The sequence below is a fragment of the Balaenoptera musculus genome, chromosome 4, assembly GCF_009873245.2.
Source record: "Balaenoptera musculus isolate JJ_BM4_2016_0621 chromosome 4, mBalMus1.pri.v3, whole genome shotgun sequence".
Lineage (NCBI taxonomy): Eukaryota > Metazoa > Chordata > Mammalia > Artiodactyla > Balaenopteridae > Balaenoptera > Balaenoptera musculus.
In genome coordinates, this window is record NC_045788.1 from 135,522,017 (window position 1) to 135,535,533 (window position 13,517).

Sequence of the window (13,517 nt, forward strand, 5' to 3'; positions counted from 1 at the left end):
TAGTTATAAACCTGGAAAGTCATCTGACATTGCGTTTTAATGAATTTCTCTATTTCTCTTTTGAATTCTTAGGGAAGAAGAGAGTACAGCACAGAGAAGTATTCACTCTGTAGGATATAAGATCAGAAAAGCAAGCCCATGATCTATTCACTGTTGAGTACCTAGCTCATTACCTGGCACATGACAATTGCTTAATAAATTTTTTGCTGTATGTTAAATGACTCTTTCCATGGGTAAGTCACTGTTTTTCTGCCACTCCCCAATACTCAAGGCTCTAACAAAGATCTTTTTAAAGATACCATGATTTTTATTCTAGAGTTTTCCATCACAACTTTTCTTCTTCTCACTAGTAGCTTTCTCTTATACACCCAAAGGTCAGCTGTCTCTTGAACCCAAAGTTTCAGCTTAATTACGGAACACAAGGGCTTTGAAGTCAGACAGACATGTTCAACCACGTGGTTCTGTCACTTACCTAGTGTGGTTCATCAAACTGCTTAATTTCTCTGAGTCTCATTTTCCCCACCTGTAAAGCATTAAAATTATTTCAGAAGGTTATCTATAGATTAAATGAAATAATATGTATAAAACAGCAAAGTGCCTGACACACAATAGCCTATTTATGATGACTACTTTGGTAATACTAGTATCATTATTATTATCAACATGAAACTTCAGAATAATCCTGTAACATGCCTTATAAGTTAAATACTGTCACATATCTAACTGAGAAGTTTTCTTGTTCATAAACTATATAAACTGGGTCTTTTTTTTACTGTATAATATCAAAGGAAAGTTGCCTTAGTTTTTGTGCTGTCCAGGGAAAGATAAATACTAAACTATGCTATTTCTTGGATGCAAATTTCTCTAGAGCTTTCTTAAGTAGTCTATACAATGCTTTAATGGTATCACAAACTAGCTGTAATTTTCCCAAAGTCAAACAGCCTGTCAGTGACCACAAAATACAATGGAGAAAATAGTATACATCCATATGAATTTTCATTGAAATAAATGTAGAGAGTGTGGAGAGATAAGATCAGATGCTCTTCTAGAAGTTTCCTTGCCCCACATATCTACTTTTCACCTTGTGGCATAGTTAAAGTGATACACACAAGTTTAAGAAGCTCAGCAGAGACTCCTTTACGTCAAGCGCCATGGGTAGCTAAAAAGGAAATGGGTTGTTCACCTCAAAGAACTTGAGAAGAGATTAATACAGCAAACAAAGAGGTAGAACCACTTGTCAATACATGAACAGCATGTAGGAAGTGCATCTCCACATATGAGCAGTGGATAAAAACTTGAAAGGAAAGGATAGTAGAGTGCTTTATGCTTTAGGCCACTACTCCGAATTAAATAACTGAACTACAATGGTTTGAGCTAATCTAAAATCAATAACAATTGGCAGGTGTATCTAGGTTCTGAAAATCAGAGGTGAGATGGCATACATCTCATTTTCTCTCTTCCTCTACTCCCAGGTCCCACTGACAGGAAAATGAGCCCCAGTCAGCTCATCCACTCATGTGCTTTCAGCCAGCACCTGAATAACTGTGAATGGTCCTCAAATTTATTTTTGATGTCTCTCCTTCGAGCTAGTTCCATTAAATGCTTATTTCCTTTTGGCTGTTTCACGAAGACCTTATACCATCATAAGCAAATCCTATAGTCATTTTTTTAAATTTAGGTTAAATCTTAATTGTGTGTAACTTGTGAACGAGTCTGTAATTTGTGGTCTGAATAGTTAGCCAGCTGCAATTAATTGAGGTCTTCTTGTTAAATTTTATAGTGTCAAAGCCTCCTAAACGTGTCTACAAATGTATTCATCCTTTCATCTTACATTCATCTTTCCTAAACCAACTATTACCAGCAGGAATATCATACCCTTCGTGCTTCCTAAAGTTTGCAATTTTGGTTTCATCTTCAACTCCTCCTCATCTTTGGGGCTGGAGGATGGAAGTTTGGGGGAAGCAATCCATGTCCTTTACAGTCTACAAGCTCAAAAAGGCTGAGCTAGGAAGCATCCATTGTGGCCTGAGCATTCCCTACAAAAGGCCCTCAGGATAGCTCAGAGATGAGAGAGGGCAAAGACGGAAGCCTTGGCTGCCTTCTAAATCCACACATGCCTGCATCCCACCCTTTAAAGGCATAAGGATTCATTCATTCTTACTTACAACTCAGAAACAGTAATTGAGCAGCTACAAGTGCCAAGCACTGCTTTGCTTTGGATGATGGAGATGAAGTGGTGAACAAAACCTGCCCTCATGGGGCTTGCATTCTAGAGGGGTCTGTTTCTTGGTAGTGAGAAAAAGGAGTAAAACTAACAGACCTTACAGTTGGGGTACAATTTTTTTTCAATCTTTCTAAAAGTTCTTAATTGCCAATCTAATTTCTAAGCCAAATTTCATTCCTTCTGTGCAAAATGGCATGGCCAGTCTGACCACCAAATACCAAGGGGCTTTCTTGACTATTCAAGCACATTGTTGGCCAAAGAAAGCAGGCTGCTCCGAAATGACATGGCAAAACATGTAGAGTAATTTTAATCAATTCTTTCAGCCAATTTTAAAGGTATTTATCATGAAGTAGCACAGTCTTGCTAAAATATTTCTTTAAACACAAAGAGTGCTTTGTTTCTAAACATTCGAGAAATAAAGGGAGCACCCAGACACCGTGCCTGTTTTGTAAGTTAAAGTGAAAAAATACGACACTGAAATTCGTAGTTGATATCTCTTCAGAAGAGAAATTCATCAGCAAGGTAATAATTCCCAGTAGTTATACAAAGAAACCACAGTCTTCAGGAAAACCACATAACAGAGAATGGAATACTGGGAGCAGCCCACATAATTACTCATGATAGATAACTGTATTAAAAATTAAATATAAATTATTGTGAGCATTATACTTTTGGCACCAGATGAAAAAAGTGCTTTATGTTACTTAAAAGTTTCAATAACTGCCCTAAATTTGGCTCTGTTGAAAGTAAGCCTACCCTGAGTAAATATAAAGTGTTTATTATTTGAAGCATTGCTTTCAATACAATTGTAAGTTTAAAAAGATCTCTTGAATTTGCTAAAAGTTTCTATATGACATTGATATTTCTTAAAAGTACTAAAAATGGAGACAAAGAGGTGAATTTTAAACAGGGCCTTAAGGAAGATTATTTTAGTATATGAAAATATCTCACAGAAATGCAATAAAACACAAAAATCAATTCCAGATGATTTTTAATCTAAATATAAGAGGGAAAAATAAATCTTTGAAAAAAAATAAGAGAACGTCTTCATGACCTTGGAGTAGGCAAAGATTCCTTAAATAGCACAAAAAAATAAAAAATAAAAACTAACCTTTAACGGAAAAAAAGATGAATTAAATTATATTAAAATTAGGAATTTCTATTCATTACTATTAAGAAAATGAAAAGGCAACCCACAGAGTGGGAAAAGATGCTTACAACAAAAACTCCAACAAGAGGAGACCTTCAAGATGGTGGAGGAGTAAGATGTGGAGATCACCTTCCTCCCCAAAGATACATCAGAAATGCATCTACATGTGGAACAACACCTACAGAACACCTACTGAACGCTGGCAGAAGACCTCAGACCTCCCAAAAGGCAAGAAACTCCCCACATACCTGGGTAGAGCAAAAGAAAAAAGAAAAAACAGAGACAGGACCTGTACCTCTGGGAGGGAGCTGTGAAGCCGAAGTTTCCACACACTAGGAAGCCCTTTCACTGGCAGAGGCAGGGGGTGGCAGGGGGAAGCTTCAGAGCCACAGAGGAGAGCACAGTAATAGGGGTGCAGAGGGCAAAGTGGAGAGATTCCCACACAGAGGATCGGTGCTGACCAGCACTCACCAGCCCGAGAGGCTTGTCTGCTCACCCGCCGGGGTGGGCAGGGGCTGGGAGCTGAGGCTCAGGCTTCAGAGGTCGGATCGCAGGGAGAGGACTGGGGTTGGCAGCGTGAACACAGCCTGAAGGGGCTAGTGCACCACAGCTAGGCAGGAGGGAGTCCAGGGAAAAGTCTGGACCTGCCTAAGAGGCAAGAGAACACTGTTTCGGGGTGCGCGAGGAGAGGGGATTCAGAGCACCGCCTAAACGAGCTCCAGAGACGGGCGTGAGCTGCGGCTATAGCGTGGACCCCAGAGACGGGCATGAGATGCTAAGGCTGCTGCTGCTGCCACCAAGAAGCCTGTGTGCGAGCACAGGTCACTCTCCACACTGCCCCTCCCGGGAGCCTGTGCAGCCTGCCACTGCCAGGGCCCTGTGATCCAGGGACAACTTTCCCAGGAGAACACATGGCGAGCCTCAGGCTGGTGCAACATTACTTCGGCCTCTGCCGCCACAGGCTCGCCCCGCATTCCGTACCCCTCCCTCCCCCCGGCCTGAGTGAGCCAGAGCCCCCGAAGCAGCTGCTCCTTTAACCCCGTCCTGTCTGAGCAGGAACAGATGCCCTCAGGCAACCTACACACAGAGGCAGGGCCACATCCAAAGCTGAACCCCAGGAGCTGTGTGAACAAAGAAGAGAAAGGGAAATCTCTCCAGGCAGCCTCAGGAGCAGTGGATTAAATCTACACAATCAACTTGATGTACCCTGCATCTGTGGGATACCTGAACAGACAACGAATCAACCCAAAATTGAGGCAGTGGACTTTGAGAGCAACTGTAGACTTGGGGTTTGCTTTCTGCATCTAATTTGTTTCTGGTTTTAGGTTTATCTAAGTTTAGTATTTAGAGTTTATTATCATTGGTAGATTTGTTTATTGATTTGGTAGCTCTCTTCCTCCTTTATTTTTACATATAGATATATATATTTTTTTTCCTTTTTCTCCTTTTGTGTTTATGTGTATGCTTCTTTCTGTGATTTTGTCTGTGTACCTTTCCTTTTACCATTTGTCCTAGGGTTCTGTATGTCCGTTTTTTTGTTTGTTTGTTTTTTTGGGTGTTTTTTTTTTTTCTGGATAGTTTTTAGTGCTTGTTATCATTGGTGGATTTGTTTTTTGGTTTTGTTGCTCCCTTCTTTCTTTCTTTATTTTTTTTTCTTTTTTTATTACTTTTTAATTTTTTATTTTTAATAATTAATTTTAATTATTTTACTTTATTTTATTTTATTTTTTTCTTTCTTTCTTTCCTTTTTTCTCACTTTTCTTCTGAGCCATGTGGCTGACACGGTCTTGGTGCTCTGGCCGGGTGTCAGGCATGTGCTTCTGAGGTGGGAGAGCCGAGTTCAGGACATTAGTCCACCAGAGACCTACCAGCTCCATGTAATATCAAACGGCGAAAGATCTCCCACAGATCTCCATCTCAACGCTGAGACCCATCTCCACTCAATGACCAGCAAGCTCCAGTGCTGAACACCCTATGCCAAACAACTAGCAAGACAGGAACACAACCCCACCCATTAGCAGAGAGGCATACTAAGCTCACAGACACCCCAAAACACAGCACCATATGTGGCCCTACCCACCAGAAGGACAAGATCCAGCCCCACCCACCAGAACACAGGCACCAGTCCCCCTCACCAGGAAGCCTATATAACCCACTGAACCAAACTTAGCCACTAGGGGCAGACACCAAAAACAACAGGAACTACGAACCTGCAGCCTGCAAAAAGGAGACCCCAAACACAGTAAGTTAAGCAAAATGAGAAGACAGAGAAACACGCAGCAGATGAAGGAGCAAGGTAAAAACCCACCAGACTAAACAAATGAAGAGGAAATAGGCAGTCTACCTGAAAAAGAATTCAGAGTAATGATAGTAAAGATGATCCAAAATCTTGGAAAGAGGATGGAGAAAATACAAGAAACGATTAACAAGGACCTAGAAGAACTAAAGAGCAAACAAACAATGATGAACAACACAAAAAATGAAATTAAAAATTCTCTATAAGGAATCAATACCAGAATAACTGAGGCAGAAGAACAGATAAGTGACCTGGAAGATAAAAGAGTGGAAATAACTACCACAGAGCAGAATTAAGAAAAAAGAAAATAAAGAATTGAGGACACTCTCACAGACCTCTGGGACAACATTAAATGCACCAACATTTGAATTGTATGGGTCCCAAAAGAAGAAGAGAAAAAGAAAGGGACTGAGAAAATATTTGAAGAGATTATAGTTCAACACTTTCCTAATATGGGAAAGGAAACAGTCAAAAATCCAGGAAGCGCAGAGAGTCCCATACAGGATAAATTCAAGCAGAAACACGCCAAGACACATACTAATCAAACTATCATAAATTAAATACAAAGAAAAAATATTAGAAGCAGCAAGGGAAAAAACAGCAAATAACATACAAGGGAATCCCTATAAGGTTAACAGCGGATCTTTCAGCAGAAACTTTGCAAGCCAGAAGGGAGTGGCAGGACATGTTTAAAGTGATGAAAGGGAAAGAATTACAACCAAGATTACTCTACCCAGCAAGGATCTCATTCAGATTCTATGGAGAAATTAAAACCTTTACAGAGAAGCAAAAGCTAAGAGAATTCAGCACCACCAAACCAGCTTTACAATAAATGCTAAAGGAACTTCTCTAGGCAGGAAACACAAGAAAAGGAAAAGCCCTACAATAACAAAACCAAAACAGTTAAGAAAATGGTAATAGGAATATACATATTGATAATAACCTTGAATGTAAATGGATTAAATGCTCCAACCAAAAGACATAGACTGGCTGAATGGATACAAAATCAAGACCCATATATATGCTGTCTACAAGAGACCCACTTCAGACCTAGGGACACATACAGACGGAAAGTGAGGGGATGGAAAAAGATATGCCATGCAAAAGGAAATCAAAAGAAAGCTGGAGTAACAATTCTCATATCAGACAAAATAGACTGTAAAATAAAGACTCTTACAAGAGACAAAGAGGGACACTTCACAATGATCAAGGGATCAATCCAAGAAGAAGATATAAAAATTGTAAATATTTATGCACCCAATATAGGAGAACCTCAATACATAAGGCAAATGGTAAGAGCCATAAAAGGGGAAATTGACAGTAACACAATCATAGTAGGGGACTTTAACACCCCACTTTCACCAATGGACAGATCATCCAAGATGAAAATCAATAAGGAAACACAAGCTTTAAATGATACACTAAACAAGATGGACTTAATTGATATTTATAGAAAGTTCCATCCAAAAACAACAGAATACACTTTATTCTCAAGTGCTCATGGAACATTCTCTAGGATAGATCATATCTTGGGTCACAAATCAACCCTTGGTAAACTTAAGAAAATTGAAATCGTATCAAGTATCTTTTCCGACCACAACGCTATGAGACTAGGTCAATTACAGGAAAAAATCTGTAAAAAATACAAACACATGGAGGCTAAACAATACATTACTAAATAATCAAGAGATCACTGAAGAAATCAAAGAGGAAATCAAAAAATACCTAGAAACAAAAGACAATGAAAACACGATGACCCAAAACCTATGGGATGCAGCAAAAGCAATTCTAAGAGGGAAGTTTATAGCAATACAATCCTACCTCAAGAAACAAGAAACATCTCAAATAAACACCTAACCTTACACCTAAAGCAGTTAGAGAAAGAAGAACAAAAAAACCCACAAAGTTAGCAGAAGGAAAGAAATCATAAAGATCAAATGAGAAATAAATGAAAAAGAAATGAAGGAAACAATAGCAAAGATCAATAACACTAAAAGCTGGTTCTTTGAGAAGATAAACAAAATTGATAAACCATTAGCCAGACTTATCAAGAAAAAAAGGGAGAAGACTCAAATCAATAGAATTAGAAATGAAAAAGGAGAAGTAACAACTGATACTGCAGAAATACAAATGATCATGAGAGATTACTACAAGAAACAATATGCCAATAAAATGGACAACCTAGAAGAAATGAACAAATTCTTAGAAAAGTACAACCTTCTGAGACTGAACCAGGAAGAACTAGAAAATAAAAACTGACCAATCACAAGCAGTGAAATTGAGACTGTGATTAAAAATCTTCCAACAAACAAAAGCCCAGGACCAGATGGCTTCACAGGCGAATTCTATCAAACATTTAGAGAACAGCTAACACCTATCCTCCTCAAACTCTTCCAAATATAGCAGAGGGAGGAACACTCCCAAACTCACTCTATGAGGCCACCATCACCCTGATACCAAAACCAAAGATGTCACAAAGAAAGAAAACTTTCTTAGGCCAATATCACTGATGAACATGATGCAAAAGTCCTCAACAAAATACTAGCAAACAGAATCCAACAGGACATTAAAAGAATCATACACCAGGATCAAGTGGGGTTTATCCCAGGAATGCAAGGATTCTTCAATATACGCAAATCAATCAATGTGATACACCATATTAACAAATTGAAGGAGAAAAACCATATGATCATCTCAATAGATGCAAAAAAAGCTTTTGACAAAATTCAACACCCATTTATGATAAAAACCCTCCAGAAAGTAGGCATAGAGGGAACTTACCTCAACATAATAAGGGCCATATATGACAGACCCACAGCCAACATCATTCTCAATGGTGAAAAACCATTTGGTGGAAACCATTTCCTCTAAGACCAGGAACAAGACAAGGTTGTCCACCCTCACCACTATTATTCAACACAGCTTTGGAAGTTTTAGCCATAGCAATCAGAGAAGAAAAAGAAATAAAAGGAATCCAAATCAGAAAAGAAGAAGTAAAGCTGTCACTGTTTGCAGATGACATGATACTATACATAGAGAATTCTAAAGACGCTACCAGAAAACTACTAGAGCTAATCAATGAATTTGGTAAAGTAGCAGGATACACAATTAATGCACAGAAATCTCTTGCAATCCTATACACTGATGATGAAAAATCTGAAAGAGAAATTAAGGAAACACTCCCATTTACCACTGCAACAAAAAGAATAAAATACCTAGGAATAAACCTACCTAAGGAGACAAAAGACTGCACGCAGAAAACTATAAGACACTGATGAAAGAAATTAAAGACGATACAAACAGATGGAGAGATAAACCATGTTCTTGGATTGGAAGAATCAACATTGTGAAAATGACTATACTACCCAAAGCAAACTACAGATTCAATGCAATCCCTATCAGACTACCAATGGCATTTTTCACAGAACTAGAACAAAAACTTTCACAATTTGTATGGAAACACAAAAGACCCCGAATAGCCAAAGCAATCTTGAGAAAGAAAAATGGAGCTGGAGGAATCAGGCTCCCTGACTTCAGAGTATACTAGAAAGCCACAGTAATCAAGACAGTATGGTACTGGCACAAAAACAGAAATATAGATCAATGGAACAGGATAGAAAGCCCAGAGATAAACCCACATACATATGGTCACCTTATTTTTTATAAAGGAGGGAAGAATATACAATGGAGAAAAGACAGCCTCTTCAGTAAGTGGTGCTGGGAAAACTGGACAGCTACATGTAAAAGAATGAAATTAGAACACTCCCTCACACCATACACAAAAATAAATTAAAAATGGGTTAGAGACCTAAAGGTAAGACCAGATACTATAAAACTCTTTGAGGAAAACATAGGAAAAACACTCTTTGACATAAACCACAGCAAGATCTTTTTTGACCCGCCTCCTAGAGTAATGGAAATAAAAACAAAAATAAACAAATTGGACCTAATTAAACTTCAAAGCTTTAGCACAGCAAAGGAGACCATAAACAAGATGAAAAGACGACCCTCAGAATGGGAGAAAATATTTGCTAATGTAACAACAGACAAAGGATTAATCTCTAAAATATACAAACAGCTCGTGGAGCTCAATATCAAAAAAACAAACAATTCAATTAAAAAATGGGCAGAAGACCTAAATAGACATTTCCCCAAAGAAGACATACAGATGGCCAGGAGGCACATGAAAATATGCTCAACATCATTAATTATTAGAGAAATGCAAATCAAAACTACAATGAGATATCACCTCACACCAGTCAGAATGGCCATTAAGAAAAAATCTGGAAAGGGTGTGATGAAAAGTGAACTCTCCTGCACTGCTGGTGGGAATGTAAATTGATACAGCCACTGTGGAGAACAGTATGGATGTTCCTTAAAAAACTAAAAATAGAATGAACTACCATATGACCCAGCAATCCCACTATTGGGCATATACCCTGAGAAAACCGTAATTCAAAAAGAGACATGTACCACAATGTTCACTGCAGCACTATTTACAATAGCCAGGACATGGAAGCAACCTAAGTGTCCATCAACAGATGAATGGATAAAGAAGATGTGGCACATATATACAATGGAATGTTACTCAGCCATAAAAAGAAACAAAATTGAGTTATTTGTAGTGAGGTGGATGGACCTAGAGTCTGTCATACAGAGTGAAGTAAGTTAGAAAGAGAAAAACAAACACCGTATGCTAACACATATATATGGAATCTAAAAAACAGAAAAAAAAAAAGGTCATGAAGAACCTAGGGGCAGGATGGGAATAAAGACACAGACCTACTACAGAATGGACTTGAGGACACGGGGAGGGGGTAGGGTAAGCTGGGACAAAGTGAGAGAGTGGCATGTACATATATACACTACCAATTGTAAAACGGATAGCTTGTGGGAAGCAGCCACATAGCACAGGGAGATCAGCTCGGTGCTTTGTGACCACCTAGAGGGGTGGGATAGGGAGGGTGGGAGGGAGGAAGATGGGAGAGGGAAGAGATATGGGAATATATGTATATGTATAGCTGACTCACTTTGTTATAAAGCAGAAACTAACACACCATTGTAAAGCAATTATACTCCAATAAAGATGTTAAAAAAAGAAAAGGATAGTCAATCAACAATTGAAATTCACTATGAACAACATAAAAAAAAAAACTCCTACAAACAATGGATGCCCAGAATAAATAAAGAATTCCTAGATCTCAATAAGAAAGAGAAAGACAACCCAATAGAAAAATGAGCAAAAGACTTTAACACAGACTTCACATTAAAAGATATCCAGGGCTTCCCTGGTGGCGCAGTGGTTGAGAGTCTGCCTGCCAATGCAGGGGACACGGGTTCGAGCCCTGGTCCGGGAGGATCCCACATGCCGCGGAGCAGCTGGGCCCGTGAGCCACAACTACTGAGCCTGCGCGTCTGGAGCCTGTGCTCTGCAACGAGAGAGGCCGCAAAAGTGAGAGGCCCGCGCACTGCGATGAAGAGTGGTCCCCACTTGCCACAATTAGAGAAAGCCCTCGCACAGAAACGAAGACCCAACACAGCCATAAATAAATAAATAAATATTAAAAAAAAAAAAAGATATCCAAATGGCCAATAAACTTATGGAAAGGAGCTCAACTTCATTAGCTGCTAGGGAAAGGTAAATTAAAACCACAAGAAAATAACCTTCCTTTTCAATCCGTATGGCTGAAATTTAAAAGAAGGAGGCTAATACCAAATGGAGCAACTGGCATTCTCCTATGCTTCTGGCAGGAGGGTCAACTGGTACAAATATTTTGTAAAACTGTTTGGCAGCATCTGCTAAGCAAAGGTTTTCAAAGTGTGGTCCCTGGACCAGGAGCACCAGCATGGCCTGGAACTTTTCACAAGTACAAATTCTCGGGCCTCACCCCAGACCTACTGAATCAGAAACTCCAGGCGAGTCCCAAGATCTGTGGTTGAACAAGCCCTCCTGGTAATCTGATTCACGCGAATTCTTGAGAACCACTGTGCTAAAGCTAAACGTATGCGTACCCTGTAACCCAGAAATTGTACTCTTAGATAGAGGTAACAGAAATGTGTACAAATATTCCTCAAAAAATACATACAAACATGGTCACAGTAGCACCACTTATAATAACCCTAAACTGGAAACTAGCTATACGCCCATCATCAGTACAATGGATAAATAAACTGTGATATGGTTACTTCATAGAAATCCATACAGCAGTGAGGATGAGAAGTCTACAGTTTCATGCAACAATTTAGATGAATAAAAGAAACCAACACAAAGCAATACATCGTGTATGATTCCATTTATATAAAGTACAAAAGTAAGTCAGGAAAATGGTTATACTTGAGAGAGACCAGTGGGTAGAAACTGGACAGGGGGCAGAGGAGGCCTTCTGGATGCAATTAAGGTTCTGTTTCTTGATCAAGGATTGTTCGGTTTATGAAACTTCATTCAGCTTGTAATATTCATTGTAGACTTGTAATATGTGTACATTACTGTGTCTATACACAAAGGTTTTTTTAACTTGATTAAAATAATTACTTTCAAGTTGCATAGGTGAGAATTACTTCAGGTAGTATATTTGCATTGGAAAAAGTTTAGGACATTAAAGAATAATGAAGAACATCAAAAATAATATACTACTATGGGGAAAATTTATCCATATGGCAGCAGGAGCAGGGTGGGGAGGAAGATGAAGGATCACACACCAGAGAAAGCTTCCCTGGAAGGCTGCATCTAGGTGCTAAAAATCGTCCCTGGGGTCTGGTTGGGCAGTAAAAATCCAGCAGTGGGTGTAGCTTATTGGTAAATCTAAGCTTTAATAATTAAAATGTAAGCACTACATTTCTGCATCCCTTAACACCATAGGAATTTTCAGTGGTCGTAGTTGCATTAACCCACTCATCAGTCAGGTTAAGCAGCCTTCAGAGGAGCAAAGTGGAAATAGTCAAACACATTAGTTAATGTTCGCTTCTGATTGAAGTTTCTCAATATTTTGCCAGCAGAGTCAGTGGATTTAAAAAAAGACAATGAATGTTCTCATCTCTGTCAGAGCAAAGCCTTCATTCCACCTCGAACTCTCTTTTGAGTAGCTTCTGGGCTCTGGTTTAGACATGGGTTCAGCCTGATGTTTACTAACAGGGATGTTGACCTTGGCCAATTACGTCACTTGGGTAACTCAATATGAGCAACACACCTACACTTTTTTTCCTTTTTTAAAAAATGTTCTCTTAGTTTTTACTTTTTGAAAAAGTAATTTGCTTGCATGGTTAGAAACTCAAAAATTAGAAAGGTTATATGGAAAAATGCCTCCTTTCTTAACTCATCTCCCAGGATTGGAGGCAACCAATGTTAGCAGTTTCCTATATAACTTTCCAGAGACTGAATATTTATTGGAAAAAATCTATAGCTATATCTCTATATTCCATCGTATCCTTCTCTCTTTTCCATACCACTGAAAGCATATCAAACTGCTCTGCATTTAACATTTAAATCTTCCAACAGTTAAAAAGGGTCATCTCCTTTTTTATAGCTGCACAGTCATCCATTGTATGAATGAATGAACGTGCCACTATTTAACCACGTTAACAGACATTTATGTCTATTAATCTTTGCTTATTGTAAATAGTGCTATAATGGATATTTTTCTACATATGTGTCTGTAAACATGTGTGTGTATACCTGAGGAAAAATTCCTTCTTATTTCTCAATTTTTTGTTAATCTCTTCAGTTAAAAAAAAGAATTCCAGACCTATAGAAAAACTGCAAGAATATCACATTGAACTTATAATATTTTGATATAAATTTCTTCAGCATTGCAACCCACTAACCATTTTATATGGAGAGATATATCTTT

At 38.6% G+C, this 13,517-nt stretch overlaps 1 protein-coding gene across 2 annotated transcripts in view; it reads right to left on the reverse strand.

Moving 5' to 3' along the window:
• SETD4 (SET domain containing 4) overlaps positions 1 to 13,517 on the reverse strand; it is a 448,803-nt gene that overhangs the window by 171,594 nt on the left and 263,692 nt on the right. For both annotated transcript variants that reach the window (XR_005019638.1, XR_005019637.1), the window contains one exon: positions 473 to 523. The gene's annotated coding sequence lies outside the window, so the exon portion shown is untranslated. The remainder of the gene's footprint in view (positions 1 to 472; positions 524 to 13,517) is intronic.